We start from the raw sequence: 24,083 nt of genomic DNA, 5'->3' as shown, positions 1-24,083 counted from the left end.
ACATACTGGGTGTTTTTTAGAATGATGCCTTACTTACCCATTATATTGTTAGAAGTGTTCATATTTTACCTTTTCTCCATGCCCCAAAACCTGGCAGATGTATATGCTGTGAAACTTACGTTGTGGTCTTAAACAAAATTACTGCTGTGCAAAATATCATGAGATAATACTAGAGAAGGCTTGTTTTGAAGTGTCACACAAGGTGTCCTATATCTGCATATGGCTCAGTGAAGATCAGGGCTACCATTAGGGAAAGTTCAGTAAGACCTTCTTTTCATGTACCTTGATGGCTCCTTATTGTTTCCAAAAATACTTTTGCTGTGATTTCAAATTCACTTCCAAGTCAGTTTATGAAAGACCTCTGTTGAAAACAAGTGCTTTTAAGGATTTTTGTTCTAAGCTTTACTGCAAATATTTTGATGTTCTAAAATCTTCCTTAAAAGCTCAACTTACCAAGTAGCTGCTCGAAACCAGGTCAGCAGTTAGATAATAATGCTTGTGGAGAACTTAACATGGGTCAAATATGATTTATGATAGATCTGAAGGTTGGAGCCACAGCTGCCTGAAGATGAAGGTTTTGGGGCTGCAGACATTTCTGCCAATGCTCTGGTGTCCTGGGAGGCTGACACTGAAACACCTGCTAAAGTTGCTCAAGGCTTTGCAGCAAGGAATTCTCTCAAAATCAATATTTATCAGCACTAAATGATTTATTTACTTTAGCTTGAAGCAAGGGCTGTTACATCTGAATGAATATCTTGAATAGCTGTGGTTGGGTGAAGCTTTAGAGGCAGAAGGGGATGAAAAGTATTTTAGTTTGATGTGTTTTATTTTTTTGGTTTTGTTTTGGTGTTGGTTATTGTTTGTTTTGGAGGTTTTTTTCTTTACTAAACTGGTGTTTTTGCTAGTTGAGTTGTGAAAACATACTTGTTGGTTGTTGCTCCAGTCCCTAATAACTTAAAAGACATTGGTGCTAGAAAATCAAAAGTGTTAATTCTGAACTTGAAGTTTCAATTGTCATTGCTTTTTAAGTTCAGAATTCATCAATGAGAAAATTCAGGTGATTAATCTATCCGTGCTGTTCTTAATTTCTGTACTTGGTCATGGCTTGCTCCTTCCACTGTTGCATCTTTAATATTCTGATTTGTGCTTTGTTTAAAAGAGGTAAAGAAATTGGGCAGCTCTTCATACCATCAAGTGTTTATTTCTATGTACTTTGACTTTGTTTTGTTCTTCCACAGACCTTCACACTTCACTGCACTGCCCCTCTGTTTTAGGGTTTCATGCCCTCTTGGGAAAGAATATGCCTTATCTTCAATTCTCATGGAAAATGCTGCATTAATATCCAGTAAAGTGAGTGACTCATGTATGTGGAAAGAGATTGAAGTGTTCAGGCAGATTGCTGTACACCACTGCTTAGCTCTCGCACAGTGCTAAATTCTGGAAGGATCTGTTTCTAGACTAGAAGCTGAAAATACAAATTAGTGAAACATCAGGCCTTCTAGGACATGAAGTCAGCTGTAAAAACAAGTGGAAAAGACCAGGAAAAGACAACAAAATATGATAGCTGTTTTCAACCCCTGAAGGCTCAGAATTACTTTCTCCATTCAGTTTTGTGTGCGAGAAGAGCTGTAGGAGTTGTAGAACAGCTGAATGCGGTGTCTGTGCCTGCTGAGCATTTGTTCACAACCACCCAAATCAGAAGCTGGCTCCAGGAGCAGAGTCAGCCTTCCTTGGTGGCACAGACATCCTGTCACCCTGGTGTTTGGAGATGCCTGAGTGTGGCAAAGAGCCTCTCTGGGCTTGTGCTTTCCTGCAGCAAATCCACTCTGTCTCAGAGGCTGCCACAGAATGAGTCAAGGTGGTGTTTAGACTGCTAACTGCAGCATGAGGAGAGAAATGTTTCTTTACTGAAGTGGAAACTGCTGAGTTTTTTTTCCAATGTTCTGCTTCATGAATTATGTCAGTCGATCCTGAGGTGTAACAAGGAAAGAGCAGCCAAGAGGTTGCACATGTTTTTTGGTGTGTAAGCAGGTTTAACTGTGACAGTGAGATTTAATTCTGTTTCAGATCAAACAACACCCTGTAGCTTGAAGTCTTTCTGGTGTTCAGCATTCTTGTGTTACTCCTCCCCCAGTGTGGCGGCATGAGGCTCTGAAAAATAACAATCCTGCTATCCTACTTAAAAGTATCAAACTATTTCAGTGTTGTCTCTGAAGTGGTCCTTGGTCTGTTTAAGTAGTTAATGTAAAATACCTGGCTTTATCCACATAAACAGTAGATTCAGCTATTCAATGCTATGGCATCTCATATATTAATTAACATTAGACTGATAAGACAACACAATGATGAGTTTTAAGGGTCTATGAACAGCCAAATACCTCAGGGACTGAATTTGTACTTTCCTAGTTCTTAGAAATACTTCAAAGTCATCTGGATTTTATACCAGTGGATTTTCTTGGTACTGAGAGAGATCCTAAGTGCCACCCCAGGTCAGGCCAAAGCTGTAGCTGGCACCATGCCCGACCAGAACAGCTGCTTTGAGGGATGCAGGAACAATGAATGTGCAATGTGATACTTCCTGCAGCTCGGCCTGGCTCCTGTCAGTGTGCATCTTGGGGCCTTGGAGTGTGCATCAGTGGTTCAAACCCTGACAACTACTGATAGAGCTGTTTTCTGTTGATAATCTGCCTTTTTAACCCCATATCATGGGCCTTCACAGTGTTACACAACAGTTTAAATTTTGTAAACTGTTCTTTATCACCTGCAAGACCTGAATGCTTGATCTAGTCTTGCTTGAAGTTTAAGCTCTTCAACAGGCAAAACACTTGGATAACTTTGATCCTTGAAGTAAATTGAGCTGAAATTGTTTGACTGTTGCCTTTATGCTGCAGGTCACAGTGATGTAGTGGCTCTATGTAGTAAGGAGGGCTTCTCACAGGGTGAGTGTGAACATATGAGACAAAGATGTCACCTTTGACCAAAAGAGCAAAATTAGTATCACTTAGATGGGAGAATAAGCAGAGTGATTAGTTGGTAGTGATTTCCACGGCAGTTTAAAAATATACACAAAGTAGAGGTGAATGTTGGGGATGGATTTGTGTCCCTGAAGGGTGGGATGAGGAGGCAATACTTTATAAAGAGCAGAACACATCAGCAGTGTTGCAACTGAACTTGGGTCAGGTGACTGCTGCTTTTATTGCAGAGACTTTCCTGGTAGCTCCTGATCTCTCTTCTGCAATCTCTGCATCCACATACTTGAGTTTCCCTTTGTGTGAGCCACTTTGTAGAAGCCAGAGTGGATAGATACAAGGGTGAGCTGTAATACTAAATATTTTATTAAATATGTAAATCAGGGTAACAAAATGTGTGGTTGCAGTCTGAGAACTACCAGGCAATGGCTAGTTTTTGCCCTTTGAGGTTACTGTGATGGTCAGTACGTGGACAGGTTTATGAATTAGCCATACTGTGACCTCCTTAACTTAAAGCAAAATAAGCATGGAAGCATTCTTCTTGATTCTTTGAATTCTTGTTGTCCAGAAGATTTCAAGTTATGCCCTGTTGGGCACAGTTACAGTGAACTTGTTCACTTAGATTATGCTACAGCAAAATGCATTAATGTTCCCAAGCTGCACTGCTCTAACTAGAACCCAAGAATGGACATGAAAAAAAAGACAGTATTATGATCTATGTGAGTAGTGTAGTGAAGTAGCTGCTCCCTTGTGTTAGGCTGTCTCCCAGGTTGCTGTTTTAGCATGTGCAAGATAAAGAAGTGCTATCAAGTCCCTCACTAAGCTCACAGGGTGCCTGCCCTGTGAGTCAGGGCTGTGCTGGCTAAAGTAGGTTAAGTACTGGCTCACGAAGTTCATTCAGATTGTGTTCTGTAAATAGTAAACATGTTGCTTTAAATAGCTTGAGATGCTTATGTAAAGCCTGTCTCTCGTAGCCTCCTGTCTAAATGGGAACAAACAGGTTATTTGGGGTAGATGTAATTCCTGCTTGTGGATGAGGTGGAGTCAGCAAAGGCTGTTCTCTGCCCTGCTCACGAGTGCAGTGTGATTTGGGGAAGGTCTTTAATACCATTGCAGCTCTTAATCACTTAAGCTGTTGTGATTCACTTGCAAAATGTACTACAGCATCTCTTGGTCAGAATATAGGTCTGATTTTTTTTTTCTTTTTTTTTCTACCTGTGTATGACGTGTTGCAGTTCAGTGGTGCATTGATGGTGCAGCAGTGCTCAGATAAAATAGGTGGTAGCTGTCCTTGTACTGTGTGTGGATATCTTGTGCTGCAGGGCACTCTGGATGTCCTTGGCTTTTGGAATATGGTTTGTGGAAAATACAATACAGATGAGTAATATGCGGAGAAGGATTGGGCTGGGGTTGATTGGGATCAATAAAATGGTAGCAAACATATATATGTAACACTAGTAGTTTCCCTTTGTATAAGACCAAAAAGTACAGCTATGAATGAAGCAATTGAGCCAGGAACAGAATTTTAGTTCTTTTTTGAAAATTTAATAGCTATTATCATGGGAGCCTTTAACTTAACATTTGAAAAATAGAACTAGTCCTGGCCTACCTCTGCTTTGAAAAATACTTCTGGGACTTGTTGGGTTGGTTTTTTTTCCCTTCCTGTGGTAGTAATTTCTGTAAGTGAGCATAAACCAAGAGAGCAAAAGATAATGTGATTTGTATTTCCAATATAAAGATTGTATCCAAATTGTCCAGCTAAGTAAATCAGTGGCTTAAATCCATTTTGTGTAATTCTAGGCATAAACATAATTTATAGCTGAAAATAAATTGTCAGCAATGGACCTCAAGGAAAATTTTTCTACTTTTTGCCTGTGTGTGCAAGAGGCTAAAGACACTCTGGAAATACTGTTTTCTCTTTAAGAATAACCTTGTCTTGGAAGACAAGTGTCTGAATGAAAATGAATATGGTAAGATAGTTGTAGGTTTTCTAAGCTTCAGTGCACTGAAAATAAACTACTGCTATGCCTGCAGAATTTTGAACAATGAAGTGCAAGTCAGCTTCAATCTGCTGTGGTTGGTCAAGCTGTATTTGTCTTTGGAAATCAGTTAAGAGGCCAGAGAGTAGCTAAGATCAGGAAGAAATTCTCTTTGGAGAGGAACAGGTGTGTGGAAGGTTGGAGCAGTTTCTTGAGATGCCTCCTCCTGTGGCATCTACTTCTTGAGCAAACTTCAGTGCTGGCCAGTGGCAATCCCAGCAGCACTGTCACTGGTGGAAGAGCACAGGTACTCCTGAGCTCTGCACCTCTCTGCAGATCAGAAGTCTAATTAATTTCCAAGTATTTTGACTTGGACAGTGTGCTAAGTTTGCCTCTCTGAAGTTGAGCAATATGCGTCTCCTATGTAGTGTGATTAACCTCCTCATATTCTTAAAAATAATATGCTGCAGTTTGAGTCAATTTTTTTCTGAGTGGTTATTCATGTTTGGCTATCAATCTGTAAAAAAACAATTGTGGAAATCGTGGCTGAGGGAAGATGTCTTAAATCATCCTGTCTCGTTCTTCTCTTAAAGCATGATTGTTTCCCACCATATATATTTTTCTAGTATTTGGTCCACTGTAGTCTTTAAATGCCTCCAGGGATGTGGTTTCCTTAGCAGATAAAAGAGCCTTTTGTGGGAAGCAGAGGCAGTTTTGCTTAAGCTATAAAAGTCATTCAGACTCATGTAAGATAGTGTCATATATTTTTGTATCTCTCTCCTACTGTCATGATAATATTACATGGAAATAAGAACTTTAATCTTCCTGGTCCTCTAGTTAATAAAAACATGTGAGATCTCAGTCTCCATTTGAAAGCAACTTCTGCAGGAGGGAGAGGGGGAATAGCAGATATTAAATGTGGTTCCTAAAGGCTGGGAGCCTTTATCCAGCCACACCTCCCTGTTTTGTGAAAAATTTATGAATGACTGTGCTTTTTTGGCCTGGAAATTTTTTTTATGTGTTAGAGAATTACGCATGAGCAGTAGCTTTTGCTCTAAGAAATATTAAAGGACTTAGAGCTTCTTACAGAGTTTGAGGACTTGAGTAGGACCAGCTGAGGTGTTCAGATAGATCTCCATTTCCAGTCAAACATTCAAACTATAACTTTCTGATATTTAGGTCTCTTAATAGGTAGGTCTCTTGATTCAAACATCTTCAAAGTACTCCGGTAAAAATAAGTTAATAAAATTAATATTTTGTAGAAAGTGATGGACCTTTTTCAGTCATGTTAAGCTTTATTTACTCTACTTTTTAAAGTGTTATACAGATGCTACTTCCTATGTTGAAGTTTTCATTTTAAAAATAATCAATTGCTGTTTTCAAAACTTAAAAAAATATCTTTAACATGTATTGCATCAGAATAAAAAAGCCTGTAAGTAGGCCTAAAGTCCAAACATCTTAAAAAACCCCAAACGACCAAAACAACCCTCCCTATGCAACTTTATTTTATGCCATTATAAATCAATATGCCATTCTTCTAAACATCTTAATCACGTGTAGCATCTAGTGCTTGTCTCTTGCTCTGTCCATTGTGTGAGCAGGAACTTGCTTAAATAGCTGTAGTATTTTCAGGGAGGCATGAAACTATTTTTAGAGTATGCATTTGTGGCATAAGTAGTTGACTTAAGCTTAAAGACAGCTTTTTAACCTTGTCAGAAATCTGTATTTTTCACTGGGCGTTATGTTACTATCTGACAATCAGTTTTGAGTTGGATTTTGTCATTTCAGGCATAGTTGTATGGCTCTTTCATCCTTCTAAACCTAAATAGATGAACTGCACATCTGTTGTGTGAAAGTAACGTAGGAGGTCTCTAAATTTTTCTATTTCAAGAGTGACTTTGTTAACATCAGTTAAAAGGCTTATCTATAATTACACAGTTCCTATTAACACTGTGGTGTTGCAAAACTGATGTTCATTTTCCATCCTTTCCCAGATGGTTTTTCATGTGAAGCGTGTGAAAATCTTTATTTTTAAAACTGGGTATTATGCTTAATAACTAGCAAAGTGACATGGCAAACTGAAGCTTTAATTTTTTAAATAAGTTTAGGCACTGTAGCAGGTGAAATCAGAAGTACTCTTGTACAGAGGGCTGAGTCTTTCACCAAAATGTGTGTACTAGTAGTGCCCAAGGATGGTTGTGCTGTGACTGACTTTAAAGAGCCTTTATGGGGCAAACATTACTATCTTTCTGTGCTGAAAAGGAGGTGCAGAGACTTAAATGTGGTTTTTAGTTCTTTATTGTGTTGTGACAAATTTTTGTGCAAGTGAGAACAGTTTAGTTGCCTAAAACAAGGAATGGTATCTAATACCATTTTTTCAGAAGGAGGCAAATGTTGTTCAAACCTTCTAACATCTGCCTATAGGAAAGGCAGGACAAGTCATAACTTAATTTGGCAATGAATCTTGTAGGGTTTATGATCCCAGATAGTGTCAGTGGTATGTAGCTACTGAACTGAGTTGTCTGAGCTTTTCATGTAAAACTTGTGGGCTTTATCCAAGTAGCATGTAACTCAGCTCAAAATGGATTTAATTGTCAGAGACACTGCCCTGTGGGATTAACTTTCCCTTTGAACAGTCTGCGTGAACCTTTATGGCTGCAGTACATGCAGGAGATGGTGTAAGCTGTAAGAATTTCCTAGCAGAGCAGTGATGGCTGAAGAGTGCAGTTACTGCAAGAGGGAGATGCAGGACATGCTGTTGCAGCAGAGTTGATGAGTTTGGATCCTCCATGCTTGGTGGTGCATGTTAAGTCCAACAAATAAAACTGAGATAGATGCCTGAATTTCAAGGTTTTCAGTATTTTTGATTTTCCTTTAAAAAAAAAAATCTTTTTTGCTCAGGTAGAAGCCTCTCTGATAACAATTAATGTTTGCTAAATCAATTTCTTGAACTTTGCAGTTTAGGTACAGTTCCACAGTTGAATACAGCTGGAGAAAAGGGCATCTGTACTTAAAGATGAAATGAGATGTTGAAACTGTTTCCTGTCAACTTCCTCCCAGTTCTTTTGGAATCTGGGATGTAATTGAGATTGAGACTCACCCTGCCCCATCCAATAAAGTGTTTATTGGGAACTTGAATTCATTTTTTCCAGTAAGTTCTCTAGGTGAAAATGACTGTTTAACTGAATCCTTTTTTGTTTTGAATTACAGGCCCTTCTTCATCACTTGCTGCTTTAGTTTCCTTGTGTTTTGTTTTGTTTCACAGATCAAGATGTGCTAACTGAAATATTTCTTTTCACAACCACTCTTGAGTAATTTAAAGTTTGGGCTCTGCAAGTACTTGAATTTTTGTTTTTTGAAGGATGTCCTTAAGCAAATGGCAGTGTGCAAGGCTTTATCTTCCCTGAAGCTGTGCTTTCCTGTGGTCACCCTGCAGCATGTTAGTGTTGAACACGCTTTGAAATTATGGAGAGTTTGGTTATAGAAACCACTTTAGCATTTGTTTTTCCCTTCCTCACTCCCCTCCCCTTGCCACCCCTGTGGTTTGAGTTTTGTATGAGGAGGACTCAGAGGAAGGGAAGCTGAATTCCTTTTCCTTGTTTTCATCTTTCAAATACAATGGTGATTACAATGTCTGTATGAAACAGGCATTATATTTTGGTAATAATGTTTTGTCTCAAAGCGAGTGAGTCATCTGACTGCCAGGCTTCAGAATATGACAGTCCTTAAGAACTTTCCATATGAGGAAGCAATAACAGATTTGTGGGATGGCTAATGAATCATGGATAATTAGTGTCCTGGTCCTGCTAAGCATTAGCATCTGACAGGTATTTTTACTCTTAGAGGGGTGGTTTAGAGAAACAGTCCCTACCCAGTTTATGATTTGGTCTAATATATGAAACCTTTAAATGTCAGCTTTTTAAATTGTGTTACAAAAACAGTATGAATTGATCTCACAGGATTACCTGTTGGGCTTTTTTTATTTGCTTAGTTCTTGGGAGTGTATTTTAGGGCATCACAGATGAAACTATAATATATTAAAAATTAAACTGTAATCTCCGAAAAGTAGTTATCGTTATAGTGAAGGGGAAAAGTGATGTATTTTGCTTGTATTGGTGTGCATGTAGTGCCAGCTTCATACTGCTTTAGAGGAGCAGAAGGAGGATACTTAATGTATCAAAGACTGTGTAGCTTTAGCTTAGTTCAAAGTACTACAAATAATTACCTCAGAGAGCTAGAAGTTTCCAGTTGCCAGTATTTGGCTTCTTGTGAGAGTAGCCTGGGGCACTTAATCATCAGAGCTCACACTTCCTGTTGAGTGGGAGAGTCCTGCCCAGAGCATTTGGTGTCTGCTGAACATGAGTGGTCTCCAAATCCCTGCTATTTCAGTGCATCTGATGGTGTTCATGTACAGCTCTGTGCCTGGTATCAAACCAGTGAAATTCCTTCAGTTACTGATGAAGAATTTTTGAGACCAGAGCTGTTAGTCTTCATAACTTGTCCAAGGAGCAGCCACTTTGAGAAGGAAGGCTTTTCAAAGTGTCTCAGAGCAGGAAAGTTTTCCTAAGAGCTCCAGTGCACATCTGAGGCTTCTTGTGTAGTCTGATTTATGGGAGCAAGTGTTCATATCAATGACAGGTCAGTCAGACAGGACCAGCAGGTCCTGTCCCAATAGCTGCAGCTTTTCTACCAGGCTTGAATTTGCACACACTTTCAATTTTTCCAATCCTGTTCTAATAAACAGGCCCAGTTAACTGAGACTTGATTTACTCTGGTGTCAGTGTAAGTACCTGAGGATGAATCTGCAAGTTTGCCAAGTTGTTGGAGATAATGCCAATTTTAAATCTGATGGTTTTACTGCTTCCTGCCATGAACAAGATGAATTGTCTAGTTAGCTTAAAAAAAGGGGAGGGAAGGGGGCTTGGGAATTGCTGTCCATCTAGGGCTCCATTTCAGATGCATCTGAGCTTGGGTAATCCACATCTTGTGTAATTCCCCCCTTCATTATGATGAAAAAGGTCCTCTACTTATAGCTATAATTGCTAATTAATGGAGTCCTTGATTTGTTAGAAATAGCTTTTTAGGTTGGGCAGTGTTAGAGAGGAACATTTTTTCCCAGTCTTGCTCCTTTAATGATCTTGCTGTCAAGAACAGATTTAGGTTTTCTGTGCTAAAACATAACTGATAACTACATTGCAAACCAGAGTTGTACAGGTCATAAAGTTTGTCAAGAAGCGGCCTTGTGGGTTTTTTCTAACCACAGCAGAGAATTTTCTTGACCTAGTTATTTTTCAAAGACAAATGACTGTTTTTCTTACCTTGAACATTGTTGCCTGAAGGGGATAGTCTGATGGTTTGACACAGGGTTTGGAGAACCCCTAGTCTCTGCCTCTTCTGATACTGTTGAATTTGGATGCTATTCTGCCCAGCTGTGTTCTTTAAAAAAAAAAAAGATTCTTGAACTTGAAAAGCTCCTTTAGTAACAGGCCTTGAGAAAGGAAACCTTTCTGTCTAAGGCTTTTTCCTTGAGGATGAATCTGACATGGTACAAACCCTAAAGTATGGAACTGTTCTACTGGGAGTCAACATTTTTGTCAGATGGCATTTAAGCATCTTTATAAAATGCATGTCTGTGTTTACTGGGAATTGGCAACCCAGCATGATGTCTGCTTGCTAATTTCACATGGTCTAAAAACTTTTTTCCTCCTAAGTGTTGCCACCTTCTTTCCCCATTACTCTATTTGTGTGTTCCTGCATGTGCTTATGTTTTATTAGGATGTTATGGGCTATTACTTGCTGCTGTAAGTTCTTTCTTTTGGAGGGAGGACAGCAGAATTGAATGTTGGAAGCAGGAGTGATTCTTTATTACTGTGTGAGAACAGGACATGTGCAGAATTAAGTAGTTTACACAGCTTGCCTCTCCTCAGGTTCTGCTTCATGTATATTGCTGTTCTGTGAGTCTCTTTGGCTTTGCTCTGAGTTATCTTTGCAGCTCTGCTGCTTTGTGTTCAGGGATTTTTCAAGTTCTTTGGTCTGGTGTCAAAATCCTGTTTGGATTCCCTCGTAGAGAATAACAGGCCAGAAAACCAGCTGTCCTTCCTGGTGCTGAGCATTGCTAAGCCCTGCTCCATTTCCATTATGGCAGTAAGGAATATTCTATGACTCCTACCAGAAAGATCCAGTAGAACTGAGTTCTCTGATCCTCTTCTCTGTGGTGGCAGGACCCACAGTCAGTACTACATGAATACACTGAGCTATTCTTAGGCTACTGTAGAAGCTGCCTTACACAAAACATTCCCTGACTAGGTAGGCTTGGGATCTAGTGACCCTGCCATTAGCTGGGTGTTGTAGCCATAGCATATGTGAGAGCCAGGGCTGAGAGCATCCAGCATCTGTGAAGCCACATGAGCTCACTCAAACATCTCCCTGTCCACTCTTTGCTCCCAGACACACAGGACCATCCTTCTGCTATCCAAACTGATCAGCATTTGATAATGGCTTGTACTTGTGTGTTTTTAGTGAATTGGTTTCTGCAGTCAATGCCTGTGGTTTTGAATCTTAAACATTCCCATATTAAATTGAAATCCACTTAGCATGGTTCTGGCTTTTTCTGTCTTAATACATATTTTGAAAAATACAAAGACCTTGTGGGAACCATGAGATGAGTCTCACAAGTAGCATGTATGGCAGTCAGCAGCTGGAGCGTGGTAGCAAAAGGGTAAAAACTACACAAAAGGTTTGTTCCCAAGCAGAATTTGGGTTATCTTTTTTTTTTTTTCTTTGCCACTGTCAGTAGTTTGATAGTCTGGAAGTTAGTGCCTTAAAGCTATGGGTTAAAAAAAGCATGCTAGTGTACTTCAGGAAGGGATGCCAGAGTTTGAGGGGGAAGGAAGGAATGTCCTTTGCAACCTTTTTAGAGTATGCTCTAGGTCTATGAATAGCTCTCGATGCCTGTCTCTTCCAATTATTAATTCCCTGAGCACCACTATTTGTAAAGCTGATGTTCTTGAGATGGCCTTTGGTTTCAAATGTCTGTTAAAGCATAAATGCTATCTTTTTTTCTTCAGGTAAGAGTCTACTGTTGCATGCTGGATCTTCTACTTTGGGAGTTCCTCATGCACCTGTGAAATAACTTCAGTTAAGATTCTTGTTCTCCTGAGTAGTAATGAAACCAACTGCCAGTTATACAAAGCAAAAATCAAGATACTGCCACATTCATTGCAAGTAATAGTGGCAATGTGAGGTGTTTCACTGTCCTACAGTAACTTGTGGGAGTAGCAGGAACTGTGACCTAAATAGGAAAGAGATTCAAACCAGTGCTACAACATTGTCTGCAGAGTGTAACAAGTGACAGGTTTGGGGCACTTTGAGTTTCTCCTCTGTTTATCTAAAAACAAAACAACCTTTTTTTGCTTTGATATCTTACAGGAGATGTTGCAAGCAGTACTGCTTGGCTGCTTTAGCTGCTGTCATACTGGGGTGGTTTTTTCCCTTCTGTTGTGGTGAAGTCTTTCCCTTGCTGTGAAGAAGAGGTTATTGTGCCTTCCATGGGGGATCATTTTATCTATATTCATTCAGACTGAGGGTCAAGTCCAGTTTTGTGATGATAATATGGTTTGTAATGCGTAGTAGTAGTTTTACCTTTGGATTGCAACAGAAATAACTTGATCCTTGAAGTTCATGTTTGGAAACTGTAAACCAAGGGATTACAGGGAGGAAATGAAGGAGGGGCAGGATGTTGAAATGCGTTTTTTAGCGAACAGTCATATTTGTAATAACCTCTAATCTGTAAGAACAAACCTCGGTGGAACTATTAGTGAACTATGAGTGCTGCTGTTAACTCTGCTTTAAAGCTCCTTCCCTTTCACCATGTCAATTCCAGAGCAGTCATATTTAAATTCTTTATTGTGACTCATACCTACTTTGACTTTTTTTCTCTCCATCTGAAAAGGTCTTGTGTACACAGAGTAAGGCTACTTTCACCCTTCACTGGCCAGCTTGTGGTCAAAATATTTTTGTGTGATCTATTTAAATATGTCCTCAGATTTATGATAAATTTGTTCTTGTGTAACACTCCCCACCCTGCTAGTTTCTCTTCCTTAACCTTCTTGGTTAGGCTTACATACTGTAGAAACATCAGTTTCCAAGAAGTACTGTCAGATGTATAGCCAAGCTGAAGTCTCTTGTTGAAAGAGATTGCACAGGTTCCTGGGCTTTAACATACTGTAGAAAGCAAGTGAATATAGCACAAGTTGTTGGTTTTTTTGTTTTTCTTTTAGGATTAGCATGTGAGCACCATCTAGCATGGATTTGAAGTGGAACTGGATTTTATTGTTCATTCCCTACATGGTTGGTTTATGTTAGAAAACTGCCATGGAGAAAAAGGTTGTGAGTGATTTCTTAAACTTACTCATGGCTGACCATATCACATATCCTCATCACAACTTAGAGAAAGTTATTGCTGATTGCTCCTTTCTCCATGCTAAGTAAACCAGGCTCTGCTGAAGCAGACTGTGAACCATCCCCACCTCTGCTATTTTTTCTGTTTGCTTTTATTCTCCTTTTACGGCTGTTTTGTGTTGGTGACTGCAGTCACTTGTTTTTCTTGTCCTGCTCTGACCCTTCCAACTGATTAATTCCTCGTGATGCAGTTTGGTAGTGTGACCTTGTGCTTTTCTATAAATGTGCCCATGATATCATTTCAATCAAGTTCATGAATATTCCAACCTTCCCTTATGTGGCTGATGTCACTCAGCTTTAACTTGTGAAGTGTGTTAATACAATGTCCTCTTTTGGGCATATTTTCCCCATTTTTAAGCAGTCTTCAGGTGCATTGTCACAAAGATGTATTGCCACCTTCATCTTTGTGCAGTTGTTTTGTGTGTTGATTAGGTTTCTTTTCTATAGAGGGTCTCAGTATTGCTGCACTGTGTCTTGCAGAACTCATAAATGATGGTTTAGCTGGTCATGGAGGTAGATACAACATTAGAGTTGGGAGGAGGTTTGCCACACTTGAGTTAAACATGCCAGTGCTCTCAAGTACATGAAACTAGAAGAGATATAGTTCTGAGAAAACTGTCTGATCATGGTGAAGGAGAAACAATTATTCTCTTCTGGGTTTGTCTTTCTACATACTTTCCTGGAGTAAGCAATTGAGGTTCAATGCTTAGTTTTGTTGTTTTGTTTTTTTTTTGTAGGCAGTGCAAATTTGTTTCTGTTAGGATTTTTAGTACAGACTGTAACTTGACTTTTTATTCCAAGTGCTGTGTCACAGCATGGTTTTGAATAACTCACCCTTTTCCTTCTGGGAAAAGGTGTTACTTCCAAGACTACTTGTGTCGTGCTGCTGTTCTGGGCTCCCTTGGACTGAAGTCTGAGTGACTGAAGTCACTTAGCTCCCTTGCTTGTCTTACTTATGGAAAAGTCTTTTAACCTGCTTTAATTATGTCAATAAGGGTAGATAGAACATGACATTAATTGCAGGGCTGAGTGGGGTGTCTGATCTCCTCAGCTCTGTGGGGATGAAGGTGAGCCAGGGCAGAGGTTTTTCTCTGGAACTATATTCTGCTTTAGGTCTGTTTGGATGGTAGAAAGTGGGCATATGCAATAAAACCAAACTAGTAATTCAGATGCAGTTCGGAGGCTTTTGCAAACTTTCTCAAGTCTCCACCCGAGAAACTTCCTGTGAGATCAATGCACACAAGAAGATAAGAAAGTACTAGGTTTAAACTGGATTAGTGCAGAAGACTCATCTTCTGTTTGGGCTTTCGATGTTCAGAAAGACTTTTAAATTCAGTGTGCTCTATAAACATATTAGAAGAAAATAACTTGCTTTAGACTTGTATCTGTAAGATGACTTTAGTGTAATGACTGTTGGGGAGTTTGGGTGAAGGAGGAAAATTGGCTTACAACAAATGCAGCTGCAATCCTGATGTGAAATGAGCTTTTGTTGTGAAAATTATGAGGGTGAGGACTTGTGTGTGTATGTGTAGAGGAGAGTTTCCATTTTGAAATGAGAATGGTTTAAGTTTGCAAAAAGCAAGAGGAGTCTTCTCTTTTAGAAGAATTACCCAGGAACAGACAGTGCCAAGAAGCCTCTGAAATCTGGGGACTTTTTTGGTATGGTTGAAGGGAGAGAGAGACAGGAAGATCACCCAATGCTGGTGGGCAGTCCTCTGGTGTGGATTTTGAGTGTTTCTGGAATCGATGTGGGGATTTACCAGGATTCAAGTGGTCAGATGCATGAGGTTTTTACTGTGCATTTTGAGGCCAAGGATTAAATTCTGCCATAAATAACTTTTTTCATTTAAGAAAAATCATTTATGGCAGAAGTTAGTATTGTTACTTTCAGGCAAGTTTATTGTAAAAAATCAGGAGGAAATGAAACTAAATTTCTTTCATTCATGAAGAAACTGGGTAGTTTCTTCATACCCAGATGTTTATAGTTGTCCAACTTTCTGTGCAAGCAGAGATAAAAAAGTGAATTATTTTAACATGCTTTTCTTCATGTCCTGGAGTCTTTGGTTTTCTTAGTTCTTGAATAATTCTCTAAATTGTTTCATTATTACTCATGTGTATCAGGAGCTTGTTTCAAATTTGCTTTTGAGATCAATATCGAAAGTGTCAGTTTGGAGTGAGAAGCACTGCTTGTATTTGGGTGACACAGGATGAAGTTAGGACTCGTGTTGTTTTGATATCAGGAGGTGTTGCAGCCCTTTTTTCTAGGTGATTTGCTGTTGTCATGGTTATAGTTTCTCTGCACTGTTCCCAGTGTTGGAGATCCCACTGCAGATTTTGAGGTTGCTTTGCCACGTGAACACATCTGCTGTGTTGAGTATCTGACTTTCAGGAAAATACTTTGATCAGGCATCACCTGTCTGGTTTAAAAATGCAATTAAATAGTTCAAGTAAATATTTGCAATAGCTGGGAAATAAGGTGGTACCTTGGAGATTAGGTCTGTTGTAATAATGAAGTGATAGAGAACAAAATGCAGCTCCTGAACAGGAGTTCTTAACTCTGAAGTGCAGTAGAAGGTAATCAGGGATTAAATACAACTTCTAGTACAAGTCATCAACAGGATAAGTATTAGATAGGTCCCTTTGTGTTAAGCTTAATTTTCCTTTGTCAAAAGATCTATCTGGCTGACAGTGTGGTTTTTATAAACCTTTAGTGGCTAAACTGGTACTCTGACAATAAAATGGCAGAAATGTGAAGAGCTTGTCTTAGCCCAAGTCTTTTGGAGTCAGAGCTGCAGCACCCTGTGTGAAACAGCAGCCTGGGTAGTTTTCCATTAGTTGTTCTTGTTGCAATACTGGTATGACACACTTCATCCGCCCAACAGCCTTTTTTAAGAATCTTGAACTTGCAGTAGTTAAAAAATAACTTGGTTCATTCGGTGCTCTGTGAAATGACTGTTCCATCGATCAGGATGTTTGCTTAACAGTACTTCCATTTTAACTGTCTTCCTATGCTTTTGAGAAAATAGCAAATTCATCCTCAGTTCTTAAATGAAACTGTTTCTGCTTGCTCCCAGTGCTTCTGAGCAGCCAACAGTGTGCTGATAACTCATTTATTAACATGGCAACCCTGTAAACTTAAACCAAGCTATTAAATACTCAAGTACTCAAATTGGATATGGAAACTGATAAACTGATGTAAACTAAAACAATTTCAACAATTACTTTATCGAGTGTAACTGAAACATTTTGGAGCTAATCTTGGCAGTTCATTTTTTTTTTTTTTACTCCAAAAATCCTTTATTCTGGGCATTATAAAGAAGGATAATAGGGGAAGCAAAAATGAAGAATACTTTGGAAACTGGGAAAGGAGAGAGAGGATCAACTCGTTCAAACATCTGCAAAAAAGTTTAGATTTGTTTTCCTCTGACCTAGGACCATTGCTTCCCGCTGCATGAAATGCAGTGAGCTCATCTGAACTGTCCTTGTGTTTAATTGAATTGTGTTATTTATTGCAAGGTATACAGGATGATTTGACAAGGGTTATCTTTAGTCTGTCAAACATGTTATTCCTGTAGTAGGGAAACACCCTCTGGTTTTAATTTGAAAGCAGCACTAACTTTTAATGTGAATTATTTTTGCAGTGTAACCAAAGGGAGCCTGGACTTCAATTTTTTTTTTTTTTTCCCTAATCATACCACCAATTGAACAACTCATTATTTTGAGGGGACAAGCTGTAGCAAGGCCCATGTGTGTATGAGTGAGTTGAGGCTATTGAAAATACTTAGCATTCACTATTTGCAGTACCCTAGTGTGCAAGGTATCATTGCACAGCCTGCCTTGATCAGAAATATCAAAGTGTTGAAACTCTACTTGCAAATCTTTTTGAATGTAACTATTTCATTTTCAAAAGGACATCATGTTCTAGTGCAATAGGAGAAGAACATCCTGTGCCTGTCAGTGTAAGGGGAAGAAGTGGTAGCTCTCACTCTTGGGGATACTTAGGTGTGCATTAGAACCAAGGCCTGGCTCAGTGTTTCTCTTTAGGTGTGCATTAGAACCAAGGCCTGGCTCAGTGTTTCCCTTCTGGGGTCACTGTGCCTGCTGTAGGTCAAGAGTCTCTCATTCTTCCACCCTGCCCTTACCCAGGAAGGATGCATGTAGCAGGAGGCTGCAATACCACACTTACTAACATTTCTAGCTTCCTGCTAAAGAAACTGCCTTCCCTCAGCCGAGCCTGAGTAGTAAAACGAGAAGGCAAGTAGCCTATGTGGTCCTTTTTCTCATGCAAGAGGTAGGCTAGTTTGTCAGAACTCAAAAATTCTGTATATGGTTGCTTGGACCACTAAAGGTTTTCCAAATGCAGCATTTAAAAGAGCCTTTAAGACCAGAGGCTGAGCAATTTAAGCTCTGCAAAGGTACTGTCCTTCTGGGAAAAGGTTTTGCATATTCCTAGTGCTCTTCAGGTGTGGGTTTTGATCCTGTATGAGACTTTTTTCCTTTGTCTAGTTTTATTTTAACTATCTCAGTTTTCAGTTCTGTTTCACATTGATCAGTGTGTGCTTTGTCTTCTAGGGTAATTCACATTTACATTAAGGAGCAGGAGAACTTTGTGGTCTTGGCAGAACACTGTGATGTAAATTACTTAGCAGGACTGAAAGTTTTCTGAAATTCAACTAATGCTGGGTAGCTCCATTTCAGCTAGTGTATTAAAACTTGTCCTTTTAAAAGATGTATGTTATAAGGGTGTTTTAAGATTTGAACTAGTAGGTTCAAATAAGTGATATGAAGTAGTGTTATGATGTACAAATACTATGAAAGATCTTAAATAAGATCTCAAAACGCATATGACAGGTGCTTGTGGCTTAACTGTCATGTCCTATTTTGTAGAGCTTCAAGGTTACTTGTTAACTGCTATAGTGTGTGCTCAGAGTGGCAGAAATCAGATGTGCTTGAAGCATAGTCAGCATAGAGCCTCACTGAAATTCTTCATTAGTGCACAAAACCAAAATTGATCCAGAGGCTGAGGCTCTTGATGTGCTCCAAACCCCAAAAACATAAACTTGTGTGGGTTTTTTTTCCCCTTCATCCAGCATTTAATTAGCGTTTACTTTTGCATAATAGCTTGCCTAGCAGGGTTTTTTTTGAGACTGTTATTCAACATGCTTAAGGATATTTTCCTGAATCAAAATATGGACTTGAAGGTTTCTGAGTGATTGTATGGTCATGAAGTGCTCAATGCACAGGCCATTTTGTTAAGGGTTTAATATTATTTTGGTCATGTAACTCTTGTAACTTGAGCCTGTGTTACTATAGAACCAAAAATTACTTTAAGTTGAATTTCCAAGGCTTGTTAAAATTGCATGTCCCAGAGCAATAAACTTGCTTTTTTTCAGTTCTGCAAAGCTCACATAGTTGGCACAGTAAGGTGTGTTTTCTGGGCATGCAAGTGTGCAGTTGGGTTGGTAAATGGCCCTTAAACTTGTTAAATATAAGTACTTTGTCAGGTGAGTAGGAATGTAGTAATGGGATTTAATATGAACAGAAATACTTTGCAATGAAGTTTGTTTAACTTCCAGACTCACCTCAGATTTAGAACTAAAGAATATATATGCTCCATGTTGAAAAACACTATTGTGTGGTATTCATGTTCTAAAAGAACTGAATTCTTTCTGCTGTCCCATCTTCTCAGGAGTGGACATCTTCTGGAGAGTTTGAATAACCATATGAAGAAATAAGAATTTCTGTCCTTTCTGTTACTGAGCCTAAGATCCTTTAACAGCAGGAAGCACAGACCCTGAGTAGTTCAGTAGTAATTAATAATCTTAGGTGGCTTCAGTATACTGGAAAGAGCTTAATTGATCCCCATCTTTTGAGGCACTAATAAATTCTTCATTGAGATCCAACCTGTCTGGTGGTTTTCATATCCCTTGGAAAAAACCCTGGTTTAAATTCAGCTTATCTTACCTCTGTTCTGTGGTGTTTGAGCTCTGCAGGTGTCCTCTCCCCAGAAGTGTGGGCATCAGAAAGAATTCAGTTTTAAGAGAAATGTTTTCCTCAAGTCAATGGGATGCCTGCATGTCAAGTGTAATGTTTTTGTTGGATCTCGTAGTGATACAGTCTGATTCAACAACAAATTAAACTTTAGGGTGTGGTTAATCTGGTAAATGCGTTTTTCTCTGTTTGATGAGGCTGGGAGGAATCTTTTGTAATGCATACTTGCAATACCTGAAGTATACATCCACTTAAATCCAACTTAAAGAGTTGGATTCCCACCTTTAGCTTGAGTCAAGTATAATACAAACTTGTTCAGATGGCCTTCAGATACTTGTAGGGGACATAAGCCATCATAGGCTTGTGAAAATACAGCAATTGTAGAAAATGGTGAACTGCTAGAAGTGGTCAAGGAATTTGGTGTACATGTCACAATAAAATGTTTCTGCTAGGAACAAGGGTGATACCACTCCAAAGCAGCAGGAGTTAACAAGGAATAAGTTAATGTTAGCGACCTTGTAGTATTGATATGTTTATTCTAGCTAGTGTCAGGAGACAGGGATTTGTTTGTGTCTGCTTAAAGAGCACCTACACAGTTTATATATTTATATATGAAAAGGCTTTTCTATACCTTTTTCCCTGTGCTCTGCTTTTGGAGCCCTTGACATGGAAACATGCTGCTGAATAATGATCATCATGAGGACTGAAGTAATACTGTTCAAAATGCTAAGTAGTGGTAACAAACTTATTGAGGTTTAAAAAATACATTTATTGTATGACTTTTTTTTGAAGAGTCACATTTTGTTCAAACTACCTCAATGCTTCTGGAGCATTTTTTTTAAAAAAATAAGATAGATACACTAAGATGCGCTCAGACTTCACTTTGTGATTGTCTGCTTAAGTAGGATAAAATACAAAATCTAATGATTCCTGGTTTTTGCCAATATGTAATTTGGTACAGTTAGAACTAGCTGTAGATCAGTTTCACATAGACTTGCTGTGTAAGAATATTGACTGAGAGAGGGGTTCAGTGTTGGGAGTTGTGAATTACAATTGCTCAGACCCCTTACAGTCAGTGGGGTGGAGGGCAGAGATCCCTGAATGGATTAGGATATAAATGGAGTTTGTACAGACTCCTCTGACTTGCCAGAGTTCCTTTCACTGGCACCCAGCCACCTCTCAAATGGGTATGGACTTGAGAGTTAATCACTAAGTCCTTTCTTTGTGATCACTGATTTTTAAGGACAGATAACTGTTGTCTTTCCACAGCCATCTGGTGTGTAAGGGAAGGGTGGATGGGCAGACCCCAGCAAGCCTGATCCTGGATCTTTTTGCCATCATCTTCTCCATTTGCTTTCTGAGACTGATTCTGTCCCTATTGTCTGAATGCAGAATCATACTAAATATGCATATGCATTAGCTAATAAGGTGTCAGGTTTGTAAAAGGAATCAGGTAGGTTACACCTTCCAGATCTTCATAAAAGTGTGTTTGTGTGCAAGACTGATACTGTGTGCAAACAAGTGAGCATCCTTAACGCCATGGAAGTTGGATGCTTTGCTATAAGGCTTGCAAAAAATTGCATTTTTGAAGATTTCCAGATCCTCTGATTATATTCCTGGTTAATCACCAGTATTAGTTTGCTCTCATGTTGTAATATATTTGCAGGTTATGCAACAGCCTTAGGGAATTGAACTACAAGTTGTAATCTTAGTTTTTACTCTTAAACATAGTTGGCAATAAATCTTAAATTTATTGCAACAGTTACTGTATGTGCTGGCTTTTGTCCATGTGCTTTGTGTGGCCACTCAAAGTACTGCAGACTGATTCTGTCCTTTGAACAGCTTTTATTGAGCTCTCCCAGTTGAGGCAGGCTGTCCTTTGAGAGGTGTCCTCTCAAAGCAGCACAGATTTGGAGCTTTTTTCCCTGGAGAGGGACAGACCACTCGTCACATCAGTTGGGAGCTTTGGCAGATGGGACACAGTGGTTGCTGCTGGGGCGTGTAGAGATGCTTCTCACCAGGAGCAGACTTAGCCATCCTGGCTCTGGTCCTGGGAATGGCCTGTCCATGTGATGTGCTGCCAAAGTGCTCTTCCATGTACCTGGCAGTTTGCTGTACTTGCTGTTACAAGTGCTGTGCCCTGTTTCCTCACTGAAAAAAAACCACTGAAGTGGAAGGAAACATCCCAAGGGCTGCTGGATGGGCAGCACTTTATTTCCTTCACACTGAAATTATTGTTCCATAACGCCAGTGCCAAATGAATGTTATATTAATAATATTGATTGCTTTAAAGCTTCAAAACCCTCAAGACTCTTTGTTGGAACCCATTATAATGGCTGTATGTTTCTGTTGTGCATTTGTAGAATTTAATTTTGACCTATGTACTGCATGCTGGGAGTTATTTTGGCTTTCTGCTGCACGCAGTCTGCTTCCCAGGAATGCTTGACCTGTGCTGCAAGGCCAAGGAAATCAGCTTGCAACCCTTATTTCTGCTGCCCTTTGCAATGAGTAAGAACTCCATGAGAGCATATTTTACATGAGTTTTCTGCCTCGCTCTACAGTAAAATTTCTTCATCTGACACAGTTAACAGTAAAACCTTTGAATATTTGTGCTACTGTTTGGGTGAAAATGAAACTTATGTGGGCCAGGAGGGTAAGATGAATATATTGCTGCTATCATGTGCATTTCTGAGAACTTAATCAGCAGAAGTACCCAAAGCCTTGCTTCTCTCTGAGTTCAAGGAAACCCACAAGCCCTTCACTCTGTCCCTCTTCTCATGCTACAGAGGCCACCAGTGTTGCCACATACTAAAAAGCAGAATATCAATGTAAACTTGAAGAGGTAATTTGAGGTTTAGGGGAGCTTTTGAGTGGGTAACAGCTGCAGCTTGCAGCTCCTCATCTCTGAAACAAGGTGCTTGCAGCAGCTGCTTATGATTTGTGTCTCCCTCTCTAACAGCAGCCTGGCCTGGCAGAATGTACTTGTGACAAAAAAAAATAAATCTGTGAGTTTAATGAGGGTGAAACTTGGCAACTGTGGCCCAGAAATGGCCCAGAAAAGCACTGCCAGGAGTTGTGAACCACTTTTCAGATGGCTTAATGCAGTTAATGATCAGTTGTTTCTTTCCAGATAGTAACCTCCTTTGTGTGAAACACATTGCCCCTTACATTAAAAAAATTTGCTCATATCTGTGACGACAACATGTAGCATTACATCAGCCCAAGACTGTCCTTAGTCAATGGGTTTGATTTCCAGAACGTGATGAGGAGGATTGCTGCACAGTAAATAATCCTAGTGATCCTAACTTGTGCTTCGGTTTAGACTCTGTGGATTCTTTTAAATGGGCAAGGAAGAGGGAGCTGGATAAAAGTATGCTCTTGCCTAAGCAAGGGAACAAACTGGAAAAACAGATGGTGCTAAAAATAGTTTATTACCAAGGTTCTAAATATGGCTCTGTGATTTTTTTTTTAATTTTTTTTTGTTCTTCCCCCGCCCTGCAATAAGCTATAAATCCTGCTAGGTATCAATAAGTATTGAATTAACTCCAAACTGCTGAGTGTTACAGAACCTTTTGGCAGCTTTCCAAGCTTGGTGTTACCCCTCATTCACAGGATCAACATTTAATTCCTTAACAGGGGAAACCTGAAGAATTCATCCTCTTTGAATAGAAACATAGATGCAGGGAGCTTGAATGAGTAGCTAGAGGCTCAGGCATCCCATTGCAATGGAAGGGGAGCCGTGCTTGATGAGTTCCTGCTAGGTCGCAGCCAGGATGAATCTCCTCCTTTCTTTTCTGCAACGCATGAACAATCAAAGGCTCCTTTTTTATCTATTGTTGCCATGGAGGGCGTCCATTTAAAGTTCAAATTCCAGCAGGCTTGGGAAGAAGGAAAGGAGATAGGAGTAGGCTGGGCTGGGAGATGATAGGCAAGCATCAAAAGTGAGCTGAAGACAAGCCAGCACTTTGTCCTGTGACAGGACAGACCAGGCTGGGGGTACTTGGTTTTGAATGGACGCCTGGAAGTTTTTTGGAGCAGTGAATGAAACGCTGCTGAGGTAGCAGGCACAGAGAGCATCTGGCGTTTTGCTTTCTTTGCCTCGGCAGAGTGGGTCTCAATGTGAAATTAGGCCCGAAATGGCATTTAATGAAGTGAGCCCTTGTGCTGGAGGTTCCCTGTGCTCTGACAGTGAGGGAGTATAAGCCCTGAGGAGAGTGAAGAAAAGGAAATCTCATTAAGGATGGAGGTTTTCTCCCTCTTTTGTGAATGGATTCTGTAACAAATGTCTTGCAGATACCCTGAGCTGCTCAGCACTGTGTTGCTTTGCCATACCTGCAGTCAGCTTTGCGTGGATGTTTATGGTCTTTGTAAGCAACATGCTAAGAAGAAGAGGAGGCAGCTTAATATCTGCTGCAGAGTTGCTTTTCCTTTCTGGCAAGTTCCTGTATGTACAATAAGTATTCATTGCTGAAAGAGCTAATGAGTACCAGACCAGCTGCATTTGACATTATGAGAAAAGAAAGAGGCCATCTATTGACTCACATGCCAGGTTTCAGCCAGCTGTGGATATTTCTTTTTTAATTATTACTTATCCCATCAGAAAATTGGATTATGCTAAAATTATTGGTGATGTTGTTTGGAAAACAATACAATACTGAGTTAAGAGCTATGGCTCAGTGTTAAA

At 39.6% G+C, this 24,083-nt stretch overlaps 1 protein-coding gene and 1 long non-coding RNA gene across 5 annotated transcripts in view; both read left to right on the top strand.

The window, feature by feature from the left end:
- FAM53A (family with sequence similarity 53 member A) overlaps window positions 1-24,083 on the top strand; it is a 70,490-nt gene that overhangs the window by 34,436 nt on the left and 11,971 nt on the right. The gene's annotated exons all lie outside the window — the stretch shown is intronic.
- On the top strand, window positions 14,141-22,401 carry LOC146438705 (uncharacterized). The gene is made up of 2 exons (XR_014851901.1): window positions 14,141-17,410; window positions 17,453-22,401. It is a non-coding gene; the product is annotated as an uncharacterized LOC146438705 (long non-coding RNA).

This window comes from Lichenostomus cassidix, chromosome 4 (assembly GCF_008360975.1).
Source record: "Lichenostomus cassidix isolate B80296 chromosome 4, HeHo_3.0, whole genome shotgun sequence".
NCBI classification, from domain to species: Eukaryota; Metazoa; Chordata; class Aves; order Passeriformes; family Meliphagidae; genus Lichenostomus; species Lichenostomus cassidix.
The sequence above is the reverse complement of the archived record's forward strand: the minus strand, read 5'-3'. Positions and strand labels throughout refer to the sequence as shown.